General features: G+C 35.9%; 1 non-coding gene across 1 annotated transcript; it reads right to left on the reverse strand.

Annotated features, from left to right (window-relative positions):
* Nucleotides 1-18478: 18478 nt before the first annotated feature.
* On the reverse strand, nt 18479-18612 carry LOC123573854 (U4 spliceosomal RNA). The gene has a single exon (XR_006698567.1). It is a non-coding gene; the product is annotated as a U4 spliceosomal RNA (small nuclear RNA).
* Between the last annotated feature and the right edge of the window lie 5421 nt (nt 18613-24033).

The raw sequence follows: 24033 nt of genomic DNA on the forward strand, positions 1-24033 counted from the left end.
CACAGTGGTGGAGTTGAATAGTTCCAACAGAGATTATATGGCCTGCAAAGCAGATAACATATATTATCTGCTCCTTTACATAAAAAGTTTATTGACTCCTGTCCTAGAAAATGGAGATAATTTTATTTTTATTTTCTTTGTTACTCTCTTCATTGATGTTTGTCACCAAAAAGGTAATCACCAAAAAGGTAATCACTCCTAAGTAGCCACATTACTTAATGTATGTGTTCAAAAAATAAATTATTACATTTATACAACTTGTAGGCATGGGTAATATTTAGGATGATACTTCAAGGTGACTCACATGTGTGAACAATTGAATCCAGTCAGTATGAAAGTGCTATGTGATATAGCCAATCCCCTTGCAAACCATCTTTAAAGAATATTCCCCAAACACAAAACAAATAAACACACAGAGTCCATGTTTATAGCTTATACTATTTTAGAAAATTACTGAAACATAACATAATTTTATTTCTTTGCATTAGTAGCTTTCATGTTTCCACAATATCTCTCTACCTTATAAAATAAACTCAGGCATAACTGCCCAATGTCACAGATTGACAGAGCCAGAATTCTAACCCATCTTGTAATTAAGACACTGGGTCCCCCTGAACCCAATAATTGATTTAATGTACACCAATTTGTGAATGATATTGTTCACTAATGAAAGACTGTTCTACTAGGATTTACTACTAGAATAAAGGTTTAACTGTGTATGTAGCCTTGTGAGCTCATTGCCTCATTTAGTTCAACCAATAATAATTAGAAAAATTATTTAAATATCTAATGCATATAATAGAGCAATAGATATTTCCCCCCCCCCAAAAAAAAAGATATTTTGAAGGCATAAACCATTAAAACTGTTTTTGTGTCCTCCATAGCAAAGACTGCTCTTCTAATAGAAGGAATCTAAATGATTATGGAATGAAAAGAAGTGCTGTCATTCAATATGAAAACTACTCCAGTAAGCCTCCTAAATAGTCAAAAGGGTGAACCAAATTACTACTTATGTAGTTCCTTTCAGTTAAATCTTTATGAGCACCATGCTGCTTCCTTGAAGTGTAAACATTTATCAAACACAAGGGAAAACATATGTGTGAATAATATTGTTTGGAATAATGTCAGCATCACCCTCCTTGTATAAATAAAATACCTAATTGAACATGATCACATAAAGAAACAATCACTTATTTCTAGAAATAAGTAGAAGGAAATACACCAAAATATTAATTTATTTTATTTTGTGGAATTAGTGCATTTTTGTTCTCATTTAATCTCTGTTTTCCAAATATACTTTAATACAAATGTATTGCCTTGTTAATAGAAATATATTTTATGGAAAAAAGTAAAATATTAATAGATTTTTAAAAAGATTTGTGCACATTAAATTTAATCTCTAATGAATATCCAAGATAAATTGATATTGTTGATTTATGAACTATGCTGAAAAAATACTTTCAAGGCTAGTAGGTGCAAAGAATGCACCAAAGGATGCAAAGAAATAACTGTTAACAAAACCCAAATCTTTTGCGTTTCAATGCATTAAAAGGCATCCAGTGATAATAGCTCCTCTGTATAAAATAGCATAGTTGTCTTAGCCCATTTTTGTGCTGCTATAAAAGAATATCTGAGTCTGGGTAGCTTAAAATGGAAGAAAATTATTGGCTTAGAATTCTGGAGGCTGGACGTCCAAAACTGAGGGGCCGGCATTGGGAAGGGGCTTCTTGTTCATCAGTCCGTATTGAAGGGCAAAGAGAGGGTAAGAGAGAGCAGCAGTGGGCTAAACTCACCCTTTGATAAGGAACCAACTCCTGCGGTAATGAATCCACTCCTGCAATAACTACATTAATCCACTCGTAAGGGCAGTGCCGCCATGACTCAAACACTTCTACTTAGGTCCCACCTCCCAACACTGCCATATTGGGAATCAGTCTTCCAAAACGTGTGCTTTGGGGGACACATTCAAACTATAGCAATAGCACTGAATACTTAATTTAATTTAATTTAATTTTAAATAAGTGATGATTAAGTTTTGCTCACCAGCCTGTTGGTGACAAATGGTATTGTGAAGTATATTCGTGACTATAGAAACGTGTTCATGAAAAAGCAGTAAGCCTACCCTCATTTATGTCTTAACTGAGGTATTAAGGGATCTTAGAAAGAGCAGAGGTTTAGAGTCAGCTAAATCTTTTTAAATTTCTCTCTTGTTTTTCCCAAAGTTGGAGTCTTAGCTTTTTCATCCTTAAGAATGGGGTTAACATCTCTTCTACTATCCTCTAAGCATTAGTTCTTATTTGTAACAGTAATAGGTAACCTTTGCTGAGCGTTTCGTATGTAAGAGGAACTTTGCATCTATGAAATCTATGAAAGTTATCTAATTAAAATGGTCCTATTAGAATCCTTGTGTGCAGAATATAACATTCAGGATTAGAATGCTTTAATAACTGGGTTAAGGTCTTACAAATAGTAGGGTAATAACTGGAATCACATCCAGACAGTCTGGTATTTGAGTTCAAGCTCGTAATAACTATGCATTCAGCCTCCTGTTCTCATAGAAACTTGATTTAGTTTTTTCATCTCAACTGATATGCTAATACTAATACTTTGATTACATGAGCGCCACCAGACTTCGAGTAACTCCAGTTTCTTTCCTGTCAAAAAATTTCTTTAGGCTTTCAGATGTAAAGAGACTCATAAATTCAGCAAATCTTCACTTTTAGTTACAAGTGTTTCTCCTTCACTTAGATACAAAGAAACCCCACAAATGATTTTATAGCAGACCTCTGTTATTTGTCTGCTGATAATTCATTAAACAAAGCCAAAAAAGGAAGAAAAGCTTTTCTGTTTTTTATTTTTTTGACTTGTTAATCCTTGCAAAGTTCATCCTGCTAGGAAGCTGCAGGGTACTTTAAACCAGGTCATTTTAACTAAACATAAATACAGCACAAATTGGATGTCCCCTCAGGCCTTTGAACTGACTTAAAGCTAAGACTTTACGCAGGCCTTTGGTTTTATCTATGCATGTCCTTGGAGGAGAGCCAAATTCTCAGCAGAAACACACATTTGCAGGAATAGGACCAGCTGCAGAAGGTTTTGAAGCTATAAGCACTAGCACTTTCTAAAAGCTGAAAAATATAAACGATCTCTGAACTTTAATTACTTGCCTTCTCCAAAGGCACATGTAGAAACCCCATGTCTATGCCTAAACTATTCACTGCTGTAGGGTATGATGGAAAGACAATTAGCTTTGGAGCTTGCCCAGTTTTGCAATACTGGCCTGCTATTCAGTTTTATAATAATTTAATGTTTTGGGGTTTTTTTTTTGTATGTTCCTGGAATATAGCAGAATATCAACAAATAGTTTTATATTGAAGCTGACCACTTTGCATTACCAGTATTCAGAAGTATGTCATTCAAGATATTCAATTTTTTAGTAAAGATTTCAAATATTCATCTTGTTCTAAAGCTATCTTGCCTTTTAGTGAATTCCCTTTTCCTTTTCCTTTCACAGCCTTCCACTGCAACTGTCTTTCTAATGACTGTATCATTTTGCACCATCATTATACAGAAGGCTCATCCTTTAGAGCAAGTAAAACACTAATTTATAGAGCATTCATGAAATACTCCTTCAAACTTATTTAAGCTGAAATGATACAGTCTCAAGTACCAAATTTCTAAAAAAGGCTTGAAAGCCTTTGGAATTAAATGGGAGAAAATATTTTTCCACGTCTCGTTAAAAGGAATGTATTTAAAGAGTTCAATTAGGAAAGACAAAATAAATTTGTTCTTTTAAGTATAACAATGGAAAGAGGCATCTTACCAAGTAATGTCTTCTGAACTCAGGCATATTGGTTTAATTTTCAAGATTAACTAATCTTACAATTACATATATTATAATCTGCAGTTATATCCTGCAATATAATATGAGTATTCTACCCAAGTTTAATGGCATTGTAGATCCATTTCCTTTCCTAAGAGATAAAGAGACTAAAGGAGATTGTCAATCCCCTGTGTCCAGAAATAGAAAGAGTACTGTGTTCTGCTTCAATGACATGAACACCACTCTCAAGCTTGCCTGTTTATAACACACAAAAAATAAGACAAGTGTCAACTTTAGAAGACTACAAAGAGAATAAATTTGAAGTAAACTACGGGATGCCCATTTTCTTTTTCTGGATTCTTGGAGTTAAATGAAGCCCTGAGAAATGCCTATCTATATATTCTGGAGTCCTTTCAAATGACGCCAATAATTTACAGTCCCTTAATAACTGAAGATACCTGAATCAATATTGATTCAAAACTCTGGCTTCCAGCTTTACTGAGTGTTCTGGGAGTTAATAGAGGTCTCCAGCATATGCAAAAGACACCCAAAAGAAACCCTGGGAAACAGAAAAGAAGACTTTCAAAGTCTCATGAATTATATGCCACCTCAAGGCCCTTGTAGCAGCAGGCTAGCTGATACTTACAGGGATAAATCAAAGCATTAATCGGTCTTGTCGGGAAAGCAGGTGTTTTGACTGCCTTTATGGTTCATTTTCATGCAAAAGTGTGGGACACAGGAATCACAAGGGATTGCAAATAAATGGCACTGACAGGATTGATCCCACCAGGTGAGGGGGCTAAAATCAGCCTGTCTTTTCATATTATGAAATACACCTAATAGCAGAGCCTCTTTAAGCTCTAGCTCCACAATAGCCTATTTGTGAGCTCAGGATTTTTCTTCTTTTTTGTTTCTTGTCTTTTCGTTTTATGATAAACTATTCCAGCAACCATAGCAGGTTTAGAATGTTAAAGAACCATGGCGCACAAGATTTGACCAAAGGACTTTTGTTTTAGAAGGACTTTAAGGACAGGATATACAAACTCTAATCTGGTTCCAAGATGGAAGGGGAGGAAGAGGACGAGGAGAAGCATATCCTTCATTTCACAGTCATCTCGAGATTCAGGGACAGCCAAAATATAATCGAAAATTTCCAGGAACATAAACAACTACCAAGTGTTGGTTTATGTGAGGCTTTCTACTTTAAAAGGTGACTAAATTTGGAGAAAAAAAATGAAACTTAAAAAAAAATCTCAAATAAATTTATGGTCAATTTGACCTTTTATAGAATGGCACTTTTGACTTATTATGTCATGATCTGCTAGGTTTCTTTATTTTACTTTTTAATTTAATTTAATTTTATTTTTATTATACTTTAAGTTCTAGGATACATGTGCACAATGTGCAGGTTGGTTACATATGTATACATGTGTCATGTTGGTGTGCTGCACCTGTTAACTCGTCATTTACATTAGGTATATCTCCTAATGCTATCCCTCCCCCCTCCCTCCTACTCCCACCCCATGACAGGCCCCAGTGTGTGATGTTCCCCACCCTGTGTCCATGTGTTCTCATTGTTCAATTCCCACCTATGACTGAGAACGTGCAGTGTTTGATTTTCCATCCTTGTGAAAGTTTGCTCAGAATGGTGGTTTCCAGCTTCATCCATGTCCCTACAAAGGACATGAACTCATCCTTTTTTATGGGTGCATAGTATTCCATGGTGAATATGTGCCACATTTTCTTAATCCAGTGTATTATTGATGGACATTTGGGTTGGTTCCAAGTCTTTGCTATTATGAATAGTGCCACAATAAACATACATGTGTGCATATGTCTTTATAGCAACATGATTTATAATCCTTTGGGTATATGTCCAGTAATGGGATGGCTGGGTCAAATGGTATTTCTAGTTTTAGATCTTTGAGAAATCGCCACACTGTCTTCCACAATGGTTGAACTAGGTTACGGTCCCACCAACAGTGTCAAAGCGTTCCTATTTCTCCACATCCTCTCCAGCACCTGTTGTTTCCTGACTTTTTAATGATCCCAATCTAACTGGTGTGAGATGGTATCTCATTGTGGTTTTGATTTGCATTTCTCTGATGGCCAGGGATGATGAGCATTTTTTCATGTGTCTGTTGGCTGCATAAATGTCTTCTTTGAGAAGTGTCTGTTCATATCCTTTGCCCATTTTTTGATGGGGTTGTTATATTTTTTCTTGTAAATTTGTTTAAGTTCTTTGTAGATATTAGCCCTTTGTCAGATGGGTAGATTGTAAAAATGTTCTCTCATTCTGTAGGTTGTCTGTTCACTTTGATGGTAGTGTCTTTTGCTGTGCAGAAGCTCTTTAGTTTAATCAGATCCATTTGTCCATTTTGACTTTTGTTGCCATTGCTTTTGGTGTTTTAGTCCTGAAGTCCTTGCCCATGCCTATGGCCTGAATGGTATTGCCTAGGTTTTCTTCTAGGGTTTTTATGGTTTTAGGTCTAACATTTAAGTCTTTAATCCATCTTGAATTAATTTTAGTGTAAGGTGTAAGGAAGGGATCCAGTTTCATCTTTCTGCATATGGCTAGCCCGTTTTCCCAGCACCTTTTATTAAATAGGGAATCCTTTCCCCATTTCTTGTTTTTGTCAGATTTGTCAAAGATCAGATGGTTGTAGATGTGTGGTATGATTTCTGAGGGCTCTATTCTGTTCCATTGGTCTATATCTCTGTTTTGGTACCAGTACCATGCTGATTTGGTTACTGTAGCCTTGTAGTATAGTTTGAAGTCAGGTAGCATGATGACTCCAGCTTTGTTCTTTTGGCTTAGGATTGTCTTGGCAATGCGGACTCTGTTTTGGTTCCATATGAACTTTAAAGTAGTTTTTTCCAGTTCTGTGAAGAAAGTCATTGGTAGCTTGATGGGGATGGCGTTGAATTTGTAAATTACCTTGAGCAGTATGACCATTTTCACGATATTGATTCTTTCTATCCATGAGTATGGAAAGTTCTTCCATTTCTTTGTGTCCTCTTTTATTTTGTTGAGCAGTGGTTTGTAGTTCTCCTTGAAGAGGTCCTTCACATTCCTTGTAAGTAGGATTTCTAGGTATTTTATTCTCTTTGTAGCAATTATGAATAGGAGTTCATTCATGACTTGGCTCTCTGTTTGTCTGTTATTGGTATATAGGAATGCTTGTGATTTTTGCACATTGATTTTGTATCCTGAGACTTTGCTGAAGTTGTTTATCAGCTTAAGGAGATTTTGGGCTGAGACGATGGAGTTTTCTGAATATACAATTACGTCATCTGCAAACAGGGACAATTTGACATCCTCTTTTCCTAATTGAATACCCTTTATTTATTTCTCTTTCCTGATTGCCCTGGCCAGAATTTCCAACACTATGTTGAATAGGAGTGGTGAGAGAAGGCATCCCTGTCTTGTGCCAGTTTTGAAAGGGAATGCTTCTAGTTTTTGCCCATTCAGTACGATATTGGCTGTAGGTTTGTCATAAATAGCTTTTATTATTTTGAGATACATCCCATCAATACCTAGTTTATTGAGAGTTTTTAGCATGAAGGGCAGTAGAATTTTGTCGAAGGCCTTTTCTCCATCGATTGAGATAATCATGTGGTCTTTGTTTTTGGTTCTGTTTATATGATGGACTACATTTATTGATTTGCATATGTTGAACCAGCCTTGTATCCCAGGGATGAACCCCACTTGATCATGGTGGATAAGCTTTTTAATGTGCTGCTGGATTCAGTTTGCCAGTATTTAATTGAGGATTTTTGCATTGATATTCATCAGGGATATTGGTCTAAAATTCTCTTTTTTTGTTGTGTCTCTGCCAGGCTTTGGTATCAGGATGATGTTGGCATCATAAAATGAATTAGGAAGGATTCCCTCTTTTTCTATTGATTGGAATAATTTCAGAAGAAATGGTACCATCTCCTCTTTGTACCTTTGGTAGAATTCGGCTGTGAATCTGTCTGGTCCTGGACTTTTTTTGGTTGGTAGGCTCTTAATTATTGCCTCAATTTCAGAGACTGTTATTGGTCTATTCAGGGATTCAACTTCTTCCTGGTTTAGTCTTGGGAGGGTGTATGTGTCCAGAAATTTATCCATTTCTTCTAGATTTTCTAGTTTATTTGTGTAGAGGTGTTTATAGTATTCTCTGATGGTAGTTTGTGTTTCTGTGGGATTGGTGGTGATATCCCCCTTTATCATTTTTATTGCATCTATTTGATTCTTCTCTCTTTTCTTCTTTATTAGTCTTGCTAGCAGTCTATCAATTTTGTTGATCTTTTCAAAAAACCAGCTACTGGATTCATTGATTTTTTGAACTTTTTTTTTGTGTCTCTATCTCTTTCAGTTCTGCTCTGATCTTTGTTATTTCTTGCCTTCTGCTAGCTTTTGAATGTGTTTGCTTTTGCTTCTCTAGTTCTTTTAATTGTGATGTTAGAGTGTCAATTTTAGATCTTTCCTGCTTTCTCTTGTGGGCATTTAGTGCTATAAATTTCCCTGTACACACTGCTTTAAATGTGTCCCAGAGATTCTGATATATTGTGTCTTTGTTCTGATTGGTTTCAAAGAACATCTTTATTTCTGCCTTTATTTCGTTACGTACCCAGTAGTCATTCAGGAGCAGGTTGTTCAGTTTCCGTGTAGTTGAGCAGTTTTGAGTGAGTTCCGTAATCCTGAATTTTGTTTGATTGCACTGTGGTGTGAGAGACAGTTTGCTATAATTTCTGTTCTTTACATTTACTGAGGAATACTTTACTTCCAACCATGTGGTCAGTTTTGGAATATGTGTGATGTCATGCTGAGAAGAATGTATATTCTGTTGATTTGGGGTGGAGAGTTCTGTAGATATCTATTAGGTCCACTTGGTGCAGAGCTAAGTTCAATTCCTGGGTATCCTTGTTAACTTTCTGTCTCGTTGATCTGTCTAATGTCGACAATGGGGTGTTAAAGTCTTCCATTATTTTTGTGTGGGAATCTAAGTCTCTTTGTATGTCTTTAAGGTCTTGCTTTATGAACCTGGGTGCTCCTGTATTGGGTGCATATATATTTAGGATAGTTAGCTCTTCTTGTTGAATTGATTGCTTTACCATTATGTAATGGCCCTCTTTGTCTCTTTTGATTTTTGTTGGTTTAAAGTCTGTTTTATCAGAGACTAGGATTGCAACCTCTGCTTTTTTCTGTTTTCCATTTGTTTGGTAGGTCTTCCTCCATCCATTTATTTTGAGTCTATGTGTGTCTCTGCACATGAGATGGGTCTCCTGAATACAACACATTGGTAAGTCTTGACTCTTTATCCAATTTGCCAGTCTGTATCTTTTAATTGGAGCATTTAGCCCATTTACATTTAAGGTTAATATTGTTATGTGTGAATTTGATCCTGTCATTATGATGTTAGCTGGTTATTTTTCTCATTAGTTGATGCAGTGTCTTCCTAGCATTGATAGTCTTTACAATTTGGCATGTTTTTTCAGTAGCTGATACCAGTTGTTCCTTTCTATGTTTAGTACTTCCTTCAGGAGCTCTTGTAAGGCAGGCCTGGTTGTGACAAAATCTCTCAGCATTTGTTTGTCTATTAAGGATTTTATTTCTCCTTAGCTTATGAAGCTTAGTTTGGCTGGATATGAAATTCTGGGTTGAAAATTCTTTTCTTTAAGAATGTTGAATATCGGCCCCCACTCTCCTCTGGCTTGTAGAGTTTCTGCCGAGAGATCTGCTGTTAGTCTTTTGGGTTTCCCTTTGTGAGTAACCTAACCTTTCTCTCTGGCTGCCATTAACATTTTTTCCTTAATTTCAACTTTGGTGAATCTGACAATGATGTGTCTTGGGGTTGCTCTTCTCACGGAGTATCTTTGTGGCATTCTCTGTGTTTCCTGAATTTGAATGTTGGCCTGCCTCACTAGGTTGGGGAAGTTCTTCTGGATAATATCCTGCAGAGTGTTTTCCAACTTGGTTCCATTCTCCTCGTCACTTTCAGGTACACCTATCAGACGTAAATTTGCTCTTTTCACATAGTTCCATATTTCTTAGAGGCTTTGTTTGTTTCTTTTTAGTCTTTTTTCTCTAAACTTCTCTTCTTGCTTCATTTCATTCATTTGATCTTCAATCACCGATACCCTTTCTTCCACTTGATCAAATCGGCTACTGAATCTTGTGCATGCGTCACGTAGTTCTCGTGCCATGGTTCTCAGCTCCATCAGCTCACTTAAGGACTTCGCTACACTGTTTATTCTAGTTAGCCATTCATCTAATCTTTTTTCAAGGTTCTTAGCTTCTTTGCGATGTGTTCAAACATCCTCCTTTAGCTCGGAGAAGTTTGTTATTACCGATCTTCTGAAGCCTTCTTCTCTCAACTTGTCAAAGTCATTCCCTGTCCAGCTTTGTTTTGTTGCTGGCAAGGAGCTGTGTTCCTTTGGCGGAGAAGAGGTGCTCCGATTTTTAGAATTTTCAGCTTTTGTGCTCTGGTTTCTCTGATGGTGACATACAGATGGGATTTTGGTGTGAATGTCCTTTCTGTTTGTTAGTTTTACTTCTAACAGTCAGGGCCCTCAGTTGCAGGTGTGTTGGAGTTTGCTGGAGGTCCACTCCAGACCCTGTTTGCCTGGGTATCACCAGCGGAGGCTACAGAACAGCAAATATTGCAGAACGGAAAATGTTGTTACCTGATCCTTCCTCTAGAAGCCTTGTCTCACAGGGGCCCCCTACTGTATGAGGTGTCAGTAGGCCCCTACTGGGAGGTATCTCCCAGTTAGGCTACTCTTGGATCCAGGACCCACTTGAGGAGGCAGTCTCTCTGTTCTTAATTCTCAAACTCTGTGCTGGAAGAACTACTACTCTCTTCAAAGCTATCAGACAGGGATGTTTAAGTCTGCAGAGGTTTCTGCTGCCTTTTGTTCAGCTATGCCCTGTTCCTAGAGGTGGAGTCTATGGCAGCAGGCAGGCCTCCTTGAGCTGCGGTGGGCTCCACCCAGTTCGAGCTTCCCGACCACTTTGTTTACCTACTCAAGCCTCAGCAATGGTGTTCGCCCCTCCCCCAGCCTCACTGCCGCCTTACAGTTTAATCTCAGACTGCTGTGCTAGCAGTGAGCGAGGCTCTGTGGGCATGGAACCCTCTGAGTCAGGCACAGGCTATAACCTCCTGGTGTGCCATTTGCTAAGGCCATTGGAAAAGCACAGTAATAGGGTGGGAGTGACCTGATTTTCCAGGTACCATCTGTCACAGCTTCCCTTTGCTAGGAAAGGGAATTCCCCAACCCCTTACACTTCCTGGGTGAGACAATGCCATGCCCTGCTCTGTGGGCTGTACCCGCTGTCTGAAAAGCCCCAGTGAGATGAACCTGGTACCTCAGATGGAAATGCAGAAATCACCCGACTTCTGTGTCACTCACACTGGGAGCTGCAGACTGGAGCTGTTCCTTCAGCCATCTTGGTACCTCCTTCTGATCTGCTAGGTGTCTTCAGTGAACGGTCATTGATGTAGTAGAATAAAACTTGAAAAAATAACTAAAATGACCATTGTAAATTCTCTAGATTTTGTGATTATTCTTCCGTATAGTAGTACACATTTAGATAAATTCCAAAATTACATTCCAACTAGTTAATAGCTAATTATTGAGCATTTACTATATTCTAAAAATTATTCTAAGAACTTTATATGTGTAGTACTCATAACTTCATGTGGCAAATAATATCATTTCCCTATAAGGAAACATAAGCACAGAGAGGATAAGTAATTTGCTCTATGTTATATAACAATTAGGCTGAAATTCAAGCACAGACTAACTTCAGAGTTCTTATGCTCAGCCCTAACATTCTTCTGCCTCTTCAGAACAACTTATTAGCTTCTTTGTTCTCAATATTAATGTTAATAGGCCAGGCACAGTGGCTCATGCCTGTAATCCCAGCACTTTGGGAGGCCAAGTCGAGCAGATCATCTGAGGTCAGGAGTTTGTGATCAGCCTGGCAACCATGGTGAAACCCTGTCTCTATTAAAAATACAAAAATTAGCCAGGTGTGGTGGTGGGCGCCTGTAATCCCAGGTACTTGGGAGGCCGAGGCAAGAGAATAAATTGATCCTGCGAGGCAGTGGTTGCCATGAGGTGAGATCATACCCCTGCACTCCAGCCTGGGTGACACAGAGAAACTGTCTTAAAAAAAAAAAAAAAATTAATGTCAATAGTTTGAATTGTTACACTAAATATATATTTAATACATATTTTTACAATACAGATCTTTTTCTTTTTTTTAAAGAAAGCAAGCTAAGTAAGAAGTACATTTCTTAAGTCAAATTAGGTTTAACCTCCCAGTTCCTAATACATAAGAAGATCTTGCTGGAGAGTTTGTCTTATCTTTTCTAATATCTATTTTATGAAAACCGAATAATTTCCTTATTTACCTGAATGTCTAGAAGCTATGGCTCAGAAGCAAGAAGTGGCCGTGGATGACAAAAAAGCTTAAAGGTGGTTTGAAGAAAACATTAACTCAACTTGCAACCTCATCTCTGTTTTAAGGAACTGGCAAGAATTGTCAGGATAAGATTTATATGTGGACATTTAGAACTATAAACTTCCAAGGGAATAAAATTGGCCATATCATCTGGCTAGTACATTAGTGCCACACAGACAATCTGTGTGAGGAATTTTCTCTAAGTCCAAAATTTGCTTGTTGAATATAGATCCCCAAGCAAAAGTAAATGTATTAATTGCTTACGTTAATGCAGTTTTGTAGCATCAGATTAGGAATACCCCATATATCCATCACCACAAGACATAGTGGAGTTCTTGAGTTAGAGAAATTTCTCTTGGTGTTGTTGTTTTTCTAGATGATTCAACTTTCTTTACAATCTAACATTGATTAACCCCCTTTAACTGACATAATAGTGTTTAGGGTTGTAAATACAGCCTATGCAATCATATAGTCATCATGCTTTACTGGCCTAGACATATTTTGTCTATTTTGGAAAGCCTTCTTAACTCAAACATTCATGGATAAATATTAAAGACCCTCTATTGAAATTGTATACTAATTGAAATTGAATGCTGAATTTGAATATTAAGAGTTTATGAACATGTGCATTTTTTTGAGAACGTGATCCATAAATTACATCGTTTTCAGAAAGTATATGTTTCAAAAATTAAAAAAAAAAAGCTAATTGAAGTAATTTTGTAAGACTCTGCTCTTAATTCACTCATTGTGTGTTAATACATTGTAACACACATGAGGACAGTCTAATAGTGGTACAGTGAGAAGAGACCACATCTATTATTAATAGTGATAAAGCAGACAGGGACATAATCTTTTTTAACTATGATAATATATACATAACGATTACTATTTTAACCATTTTTAAGTGTACAATTTGTTGGCATTAAGTACACTCACATTGTTCTACAACTGTCCCCACCATCCATCTCCAAAATTTTTCATTATCCCAAGAGGTTATGCTCTCTTAAAAAACACTTTATAGTATTTGCAAGTTTAACACATTTAACATATGAACATTACTTTGGTTAGGATTATGAATTCTTAGCTGATTTTAGTGTCCATGTTCTCCAAATAATTATATCTCCAAGAATCATCTATTCTTATGTATGAATTATTTCTGAGATTGTGTTACAAAAATACAAAATTACCCAATATGAAGTTCTACCATTTTAAGTTTTGTTTTGTTTTGTTTTTGTTTTCTGAGACAGAATCTCATTCTGTTGCCCAGGCATGAGTGCAGTGGCACAATCTCGGCTCACTGCTACCTCCGCCTCCCAGGTTCAAGCAATTCTCCTGCCTCAGCCTCCCCACTAGCTGGGATTACAGGTGCCCACCACCACACCCAGCAAATTTTTGTACTTTTAGTAGAGATGGGGTTTCACCATGTTAGTCAGACTCATCTTGAACTCCTGACCTCAGATGATCCACCCACCTCGGCCTCTCAAAGTGCTGGGATTACAGGCGTAAGCCACCGTGCCTGGCCTCACTTTAAAACTTTTAACCTAAGCTCTGTTTAAAAAAAATCTAATGCTAAAAAAATGAATATTCTTTTTCTTTTTTTCCATTTATTTATTTATTTATTTATTTATTTATTTATTTATTTATCATCTTTTTAAGAGACAGGGTCTTCCTCTGTCACGCAGGCTGGAGTGCAGTGGCATGATCATAGCTCACTGCAGTCCCTAATTTCTGGTTGCAAGCAACCCTTCCACCTTAGCCTCCCAAAGTACTGGGATTACAGGGATGAGCAATCACACCCAGGTCCTAAAAATAGATATTTTTCTAATAATGTTCCTAAGTCAGAACTATGACTATGGTTTTAAAGAAAATTAATCCTTTGATTAAAGACAAAATGAGAGTATATTAATTTGAAAAGCCTAAGAGATTAACATAAATCTTCAGTTATTATTATTGAAAAAAGGTTTATTCTACATTTTTCTTTATTTTTTAGTTTTACATTGTTTTAATATCCAATCCAACTGAATTGCAGAATTAATCCCTATTAAAAATTCATTAATAAAAGTAATTATAGAACATGTAAAATATGGACACAAATGGAAAGACTGAAAAAAACTGCAAAAACCTATCCATACCATCTAAAAAAGTACTTACTTTTAGGTGACATTGTTACAATTTTAAAACATAACATTCTGTATAAAAAAAAAAATGTATCTTAACATTCCTGGTTAACTCTTACTATAAACCAAAAATTAAAATTCTTATTCATATATTTATGTTCAATTAGTTTGAAGTTCCCTATGGATATAACTATGTGAATTATTTTTTCTCATTTATTTAACAAATATTTATTGAACACATAAAATGTTTTTTACTGTAATTATTACAGAAAACATTTCTACTCTCTCTTTTGTTTATTAGCACACAAAATAAAAAGTGAAGAGGTCAAGCATTAGTTCACAATTTATAATAATAAATTTAAGAAACTCTAAGGAATTTAAGACAGCACATTTACTTTTAAATATGATTTAGAATGATTTTAATGGTTTACGTATAGACACTTTCATAATTAAGGTTGGTAAGAAATTAGATTTGAAAATTTGCTCTTCCAGAGCCTCTTCCAGAGAGTTGTTTTAAGATCTAATGAAGGTAACATAAGGAAACTACTGTCATGTTTCAGCATTCATTTTTGCAGACAGGCTTTCTGCAGTCAGTTTGGCTTTCTAACTGGATTTTTATGTAAAGGTAAATTGATCAGAAATGTAGGAAACAAAGTCCCTAATTCTACAAATAACCTCTGTAAATAATGCATCCAGGTAAATTCAACTACAAGTTGTGTGTGTATGGAAGAGATATACATCAATGTTTTCTTCTATATTTGAACACTCAGATAGTAATATTCATGTATTAAAAATATCAATATAAATGATGAGTTAAAAAAATCTCATCTATAGCATCCATTCAACTCAGTTTCTGCAGCACAGTTTCTAGTAATATTAATAACTAATTTCAAATTAAAATGTCATATTACCTTTCAGGAAGGAAAGAATGATCAAGAACAGTTTAGAGACATATTCACAAATGTTTGATTCTCTTAAGGGCAAATAAAAATATTTTAACAAAAGCAGCATTTCTTTTAGGGATATTAAAATGCCTTAGGTAGATCATATTCAAAGCAACCTGCACCCTCACTGCCATATGCCATGTCACTACCCATTATTGTTGAATTACTGAACCAAGAACAATTTAGAACCTGTGTTGTAGGCAAAACAAATATCCCAAGTTCTAGTTTTTAAATTGGGTCCAAAGATAGCCACACATAGCAGTTTAATCAAAAACGCTTTGCAGATTCAGCTACCAGTCTATGAAATTGAATGCTAGCTGTCGCCTGTCATCAGTTTTACTGACGGCAAGAAAACAGAGGACAAAGTGACATATGCCCGTGTGTACTGAAGGGTAGAATTACCCGATCTTCCACTGTATTAGCTGCTTAGGGCTGCTGTAACAATTGCTACAAACTTGGTGTCTTAAACCAACAGAAATTTATTCTATTACCCTTTTTAAGACCAGAAGTGCAGAATCACGGTGTCAGCAAAGCTGTGCTCTCTACAAAGCCTATGGGGAGAATCTTTTCCTTGCCTCTTCCGGGTTCTGGTAGCTCTAGGCATTCTTTAGTTTGTAGCTGCCTAACTCCAGTCTCTGCCTTTGTTTTCACATGACCTTCTCATCTTTTTTTCTCTCCCTCTTCTCTTTGTCTTGTCTTCCATCTCCTACAAAGATACTTCTCATCAGATTTAGAACCCACACAAATCCTCCAGGGTGATCTCATGCCAAAATCCTTACTGCATTAAATCTGCAAAATGAGGTCACATTCACAGGTTCTAGGGGTTAGGACATGGGTATATGTTTTGGGGAAAACAGCCAAAATCAACCCAATTCAACTATTATCACTACTTAGACTCTTATACTGTGCTATTTATTAATTTAATGGGCATGCTACATTTTCCTTTTTAATGGCCACCTGCCTATCTCTTCTAATACAGTGGTGTACACTCAAGTGAAATATTTAAAAACAATACTTATGATAGCTAATATATATTAAATTTCATTATATGTGCCAGTCACGCTTTTTTAACTCATTTGCTTCTCACAGAAACTCCACAAATTCAGTATTATTGTGCCAGTATTATAGATGAGAAAACAAAGACACAGAAATGCAACATTTCCAATATAAACAGATAATAAATGAAGGAGCAGGGGTTTCAATGCAGGCAAGGTGACTTCAGAACCCTACTGATAAATTACCATCTATATTTTGTAGCCTTCCTTGTGATTTAACCCAGATTATATAAGAAAAATATCTTTTTCCTCTTTAAGAAAATGTTTTACTCACATTTACAAAATCCATAGAAAGTATGAGACTACAATATCTTTATTAAATTTTATACTGAAAATTGGCTGCTACATTTCAACTAAAGATAATATTGAAATATATTAGGAACCAGAGCTAGAGGGATCATTTCATCTTACATAGAGAAAGAAACTTTTATAAAAACAAAGCTCTGAATTAATAGAATTTACAGAGTAAATTAGGAATACTAAAGAAGAAAGCCAATCTCTTGCCTAATTTCCCAGCCAGTAATCTTTCTCCCTGCATTTACTAAATAAATAAATAAATAATTTACTTTTTATTGTTAGAGACAATGTGGCAGATTTTTCTTCCCAAAATGGCTGTACCAATATGTATCTTATTTCATACCCTTAAAAGTACAATGTGACATGAACATGTCCCATCAAGGGATGACATCTCTGTTACCTCCCCTAAGCCTGGGTGGACCTTGTAGCTGTCTCAATCAATATGGCAGAAGTGAAGCCGTATAAGTTTTGAGGACAAATTCCAAAAGCCTATATGGCTTCTACCTGCAGTCTCTCTGTGTGTGTGTGTTTCTGTTTCTCTGTTTCTTGACATGTTTGTACTTGGGATGCAGGTACCATATTTTGATGAAGTCCTAACTACATATAGAGTCCATGTGTGATGGTTTCAGTTGACAGGCCACATAAGCTCTCTAACAAGTGATTGGGCCTTTAGACAATTCCAGCTCCCATCTTTGAGTTTTCTCTCTGAAGTTCCAGACTGGCAAGCGATCCCTACTGTGTCCTGTCTAAGTTCCTTTGCTACAGAGTCATAAGAAGCAATAACAATCATTGTTTTTTAATCTACTAAATTTTGGGGTAATTTCTATTAAATAATTAACATATGCACATATATCACCATACATTAGATAATTAACATAAGAACATATTTCAGCATTCCCTTTTTTCATATCAAATATTACTTTGTCTTTTAATCATATCAGTTCACTTTTTTGACTAGTAAAGTTTTCATTAGGCATAGACTTTCATTCAAAAAGTATTCATTTAGCATCTCCTATGAATCAGGTCTTGTTGTAGCCTCCTATAATATAGTGACAAAGGACCCGCTTTTTTGGAATGTACATTCTAATTTGGTAGAAATACAGTTTCTTTCTTTCTATTTTTAATCTTACAACTGTACAAACATAAATCTAGAGACATGGGACAAGCTCTTTCAAAGTACAGTGTTGTAGTCATGATTTGTGTCTTAGGTCAAGATTTCCAGACGCACAGCCTGAGAGAGGTATCTACATGCAAGTAATATATTGAAGAAATAGTCCCAGGAAAAACCACAAAGGGAGAGTAAGAAGCAGAAATGGAAGCAGCCGAAGCCTAGCAGTGATACAAGGCAAAGTTTTAGGCAAAGTCTCACTCTCAGCTTGATACTGGTAGGTTGTTCCATGAATACATTGCATCTCAAATTTATCATTGTGAGAAGCAACAGAGCTGGGGGTTTGTACTACTGTTATCAGTCAATCCTCTTCACCAGTGCAACCTCACAGGCCCTTCTTGTTCTCTCTAAATTTGAGCAACACAATTCCAACAATGGAAGGAAAGTAAAACCAGGAAACAGACACACAGAAATGGTACAAGTAATCTTAAGGGACCTGGTGTGAGCATAAATATGGTCCCCTCAGTCGAGCCTTAATAATTTTGGGAACAAAAAAATAAAATATTCAAAGCATCAAACTTTTAGGAAAAAAATCAAGAACCAAAGTTTAAATATTGAATGAGACTTCCAGAAAACAAAGTATTTTGCACCACCAGAACAGACACATAGTTTGTGACCAGATAGATAGATAGATACATAGATAGATAGACAGATAGATCTGTTCTTTTATTCTTTATTCAAAATTATTTAATTAGCAATAATTATGCCTTAGATAAACCCTCATTGGCTATGACACTGCCACTGCACAAAGCTAAAGTTATGTAGTTATGTGATGTATCTTTAATTTCAAGTAGTGGTAAGAATAATATAGATAGATGAATGGGTAAGGAAAAGAAGAAACTCATGTTTCTGTAAACTAGATGCAAACAACATTGTTTATTCTTCTTCCAGTTTGAACTATGTATATATAGTTTCACTGACTATCATTACTTCAACTTTTGCTTTTTTTTTTTCTTTTCTTTGAGACAGAGTCTTGCTCTATTGCCCAGGCTGGAGTGCAATGGCACGATCTCGGCTCACTGCAACCTGCACCTCCTGGGTTCAAGCAATTCTCCTGCTTCAGTCTCCAAAACAGCTAGGATTATAGGCATCCCCACATGTGCTTTATGCACTTACTTATTTTAATGGGGATAATATTTTTAAGTGCTAAGGCAAGTTCAAATTGAGAGAGTGATTAATTATAGAATATTAAGAAGGAAGACATAGTTATCTTCATTATTTCTGATTGTTCCTATAGAATAATAGGAAGAACTAGGCTCAGTACTAATACTGGAAATTTCATGGTTGATATTCCAACAAAGGGCTGTTCTTTGCTCTTTGCTAGGTTTAAATGAATGGAACACTCTCCATGCAGGACCTTGTTAAATAACAAATATTCTCATTGGACTACTGATTTGCATCCAATAAGTTAAAAAGTTGGTATGAATATAATGCAGTCAATTTATCAAACAAAACACAATTAGTGGAGCTAAGTATGACTAAATATGTACAGATGCATTAGTTATCTATTGCTGCATAATAAAGTATTCCATTATTTGTGGGTCTGGGATCCAGGCTTAGTTTGCCTGGGTCCTCTGCTTCAGCTTCTCTCACAAAGCTGAAATCAGTGCCAACAAAGCTGTGGGCCTCAGTTGAGGCTCAAATGAGGAAGGGCCCATTTCCAGGCTTAAATGGTTTTGGTGGGATTCAGTAAGTGTGTCTTATCCAACTGAGGATATCAGCTCCTTTCTGGCTGCCACCTGTAGGTTCCCTCAATTCCTCATCACTTATGTTTTTCTATATGGTGGCTTACTTCATCAAAGACAGAAAAAGTCAATATTAAGTGTCTACTAGCAAGACAGAAGTTGCAATCTTTGGTAACATAATCACAAAAGTAACAAGCCCCATCATCTTTATCCTACTCTGTGAGTCAGGAACTGATGTGGTTTGGCTGTGTCCCCAACCAAATCTCATCCTGAATTGTAGCTCCTTTATTCCTCACGTCATGGGAGGTACCTGGTGGAAGGTAATTGCATCACGGAGGTGGGTTTTTCCCATGCCGTTTCCATGATAGTGAATAAATCTCATGAAATCTGACAGCTTCATAAAAGGGCAGTTCCCCTGCACACGCTCTCTTGCCTGCTGTCATGTAAGATGTGCTTTTGCACCTCCTTTGCCTTCCACCATGATTGTGAGGCCTCCTCAGCCATGTGAAACTGTGATTCCATTAACTCTCTTTTTCTTTATAAATTACCCAGTCTCGGGTATGTCTTTATTAGTAGTGTGAGAAGAGACTAATACAGGAATAAATCCCAGATCTCATCCACACTCAAGGAAAAGCATGATTACATAAAAGCATGAACAGAAAGCAGGGATAATCGAGAGCCACCTTGGAGTCTATCACAATAATTTTTGTAGTGGCATAATGTGAAAATAAATAAATAACTTTGTTCAATGAATAAGGCTTTTTTGTTGTTGTTGTTCTAGGAGTTTAAAATCTAGTAATGAAAAGATGACGGTAACCAGTAACTGCTTCAACATCTTAACATGTTAACATGTTCTCATTTCATTTACGAGACATGCATCATAGGTAAAATTTCTGAGTCACTGAACACCAAAAGCATATCCCCATTCTTTCCGAAAGTGACTGGTAAGCAAAGAAGACTGACTGACCAGCAAATAGGAACACTGAACCTGAAACAGTATTATTGGGGAAAATAAAGGGACAGGGACAGCAATTACGTGATTTTCTTTCTGCTCATCACATTCTAAGGCTTCCCATAATCCAAGAGTAGGAAAAGATTTTAGATTCTGGGAGAGGGAGCCAGTCCCTCTGGGCAGTGGACTTATTCATACAGTTTCATATTAGAGGGAACATAAGCACCTTCACCACCTTGATCAGGAGCTGGAGTGCACACCTGCAAACACAGTTTGTTGCAATGTGATGTGCTGTACCAGTGACTTCAGCCCTGATTCATCACCTCAGCATTTTGCTAGCATGAATTCTTAGTTCTTATTTCTATAGCTGATATCCATGAAATAGGTCTTAATTTTCTGTTTTCTGTAAGAGGACAACTCCCACTTAGACAAGTCAATCCTTAACTCTAAGTCAACACCCCAGATTCCTAATGGTAGTCAGTATGTCTCCTACCTTATCAGCAACTCTTATCATTTCAACCCACTTGCTAACACTGTTGTAGCAATGCTGTGGCATTCACACTCATATATGTAAGTCTGAGTTCAGTTTAAAAGTAGGCTATTTATTTAGTTTTGAAGGCTTTGTGTGACGCGTTTTTTCTGTATAATTTTTATAGAATATTTTTGAGAAGTTTTTATGTTTTTCCTATGAAACTGTTACTTCATCATCTATATATTTATACTTTCTCTACAGTCTATTCCTTTCATTAAATTCCATAAATTTTTCTAGAAGAAATATTCTGATTTAACTTCAAAAATACACAGCTTTAATTTTTCATGCTATTTTATTTCATAACTCTAGATAATGCTCTTTAATGTATTGAATAGAGTTACCTTAAAGTAAGAGTGTTTTATTATGAAGTTTTATGTTTCTCATAAATAGTAGTGGTTTAAGTTGGTCCAAGAAATATGCCTCTTATTCCAAATTCTGTCTGAAGCCAATAATATTAAGGCAAATATCCAATATATATTTTTTGTCTTTTCTAAAGATTAATGGTCTAGTTTCTGAAATAATCATTTAGGAAATGTTAACTTTATGCTAATTCAAAATATTTTCCAAAAATCTGCCCTGAAATAACCTCTTGCCATTTTTATACATTATCTGAGAAAAAAAAATAATTAATGCTAAGATTCCCATGGTAGATCTTGCAAATGGTAAGAAAATACATTAAACATTTATTACCTAACCAGCTAAAGGAAAGTTTGGTGAATTTTTCTTTGTTTGTTTTGTTTTGCTACTTTGTCATACACTTAACTATCTCTTTCAAGTACGGAAAGTTAAAAATAACCATCAATGTACAGAGTCAACATTTTTGCTTTGGTATTTATGCCGGAGGAAAATAAGATCACTCAGAAAACAGAAACTCTCAGATAGGTAATGTGGAGCCTATTATTTGAGTGGTGAACATAGCAATGCAGAAGTGTAAAACTGAGAGAACTGGTGACCCAGGGCTGGGTAGAGTACGAATTAGAGATTTGTGTTCTTTGAAAATTCAATTTAAAAAGATGAGTGGGTAGTGATCTTTTCACGATGTTTCAGAGATTCATAATATCAAGACAAAATTTCACTTTGGGGAAAAGTTTAAATTGTTAAGACATGTTAGCTTTAAAATATGGGAGCAAAGAGACAAAGGTTTTAACAATAACAGCTAACTACCTTTTTCTCTACTGCAGACAATTCGTAGTCTTCAGACATTTTTTGTCCCATTACAACAGCTACATTTATTAAGCTCTATCCATCTTCTCAACACAAAAAAAATAGGAATATACATATTTTGTCATCTTTTTTCTCAAAATAGTAATGCTTATGTAATGTGTAGTGTTCTCAAAAAGAAATTACCCTGACAAGCAATATTTGTTAAGTCAGTGCTTTTCAAATTGTTCTAGTCCATGTCTCATTTTGAAAAACAGACAGCAAAAATTAAAAATAATAAAAGCTAGTCATCTCTTATAAAGTTCTTTGGAATTTCTAATTATAATAACTATTTGGACTACAAACGAATAAAAGGAAATGAACGGTAGAATGTATCTTTTATAAGTGGCCATGTAAACATGGCTAGTGAGTATAAAAAATGTATTTTAAAAATTTGGTTTTGGAGTGTAGGAGGAAGAGAGGATCATAACTGAAGTAGTTCAAGATAAACAGAGGGTTATTTAAGAGGAAATAGACAAGATAATGTGTTAATAGTATAGGATTTGACAGATAGAGAATCTGAAAATACAAGGGAAGAAAAATCAAAAAGTCAAAACACCCAGGAGGAAAGGTTACAGAAAAGTGGTGGTGAGCTCTGTCTTCATTCTTGCTAAAAGGGAATAGAAATTACAGATGCAGTTGCAGATGAATCTGCATGCAAAAAGTTAATGTCACTTTGATTGCTTATATTACTTCTATAAAGTTGAATTACATGTTAAAGAAAACTGAAACTGGACATTTAAAAATAGTGACATAGACAGAAGTTTTCCCCCATTTTGGATATCACCAAAAATTAACAAAAAGTTATAAAAAACAAAAATAAAAGTCAATTTTTGACTATTCATGGAGATATTTATAAACCCAAGCCATACAAGAAGAATTATGATTTTAGCCAAAGTAAAATGGTAAATAGGAAGACATTAAGTTCCTATAGTGGATTGAGTAGTGGATGGCAAAACAATGTGTCTACCCAGGACCTTTAAATAGGATCTTATTTGGAAAAAAATGGTCCTTGTAGTAATTAAGTTGAAGATCCTGGTTTGGGGCTGAGTGTTTAATCCAAATGACAGTTATCGTTTTAAGAGAAGAAAAGGGCAGAAAGCCATGTGGAGATCCATGTAAAGATGAAAGCTGAGAATGGAGTTATGATGCCACAAGCCAGGAGCCACCAGATGCTTGAAGAGCCAAGGAAGAATTTTCCCTAAGAGTTTCTAAAGGAAGGATGGCCCTGACAATATCTTGACGTCAAACTTCTGGCCTGCAAAACTGACTTCTGTTGTTTTCAGCTACCAGTTTGTAGTAGTTTGTTATGACAATCCTCTAGAAAACTAATACAGATCTATTTGGCTTAAACATTGAGGAAATTATCCAGATCACATTCTTCAAAGGCCCACTCTGTGAACAATTCAACAATCAGGCAATAATTTGGAAACCTGTGTGGACAGTAAGACCTTAGAGGAACAGCTTTGGAATAAAGCCTCAGGACTCATAAAATACGGGAATGAAAAAGGAGTCACAAACACAAGTCATTATTTGCAGGAAACATTCTCAAACTTTGTGAAGTGAGCACCTTAATAAAAACAGAAAGTGCAAAGTATAGTTAAAAAATCTCAGGGGAGTCATGGTGAGAATTGAAGAACAGTGAAATATGACAAGTGTATTAGTCTGCTTTCATACTGCTATAAAGAACTGATCAACACTGGGTAATTTATAAAGAAAAGAGATTTAATTGACTCACAGATATGCATAGCTGGGGAGGCCTCAGGAAACTTAAAATTGTGGTGGAAGGCAAAGGGGAACCAAGG

The sequence above is a fragment of the Macaca fascicularis genome, chromosome 5, assembly GCF_037993035.2.
Source record: "Macaca fascicularis isolate 582-1 chromosome 5, T2T-MFA8v1.1".
Taxonomy (NCBI): Eukaryota; Metazoa; Chordata; class Mammalia; order Primates; family Cercopithecidae; genus Macaca; species Macaca fascicularis.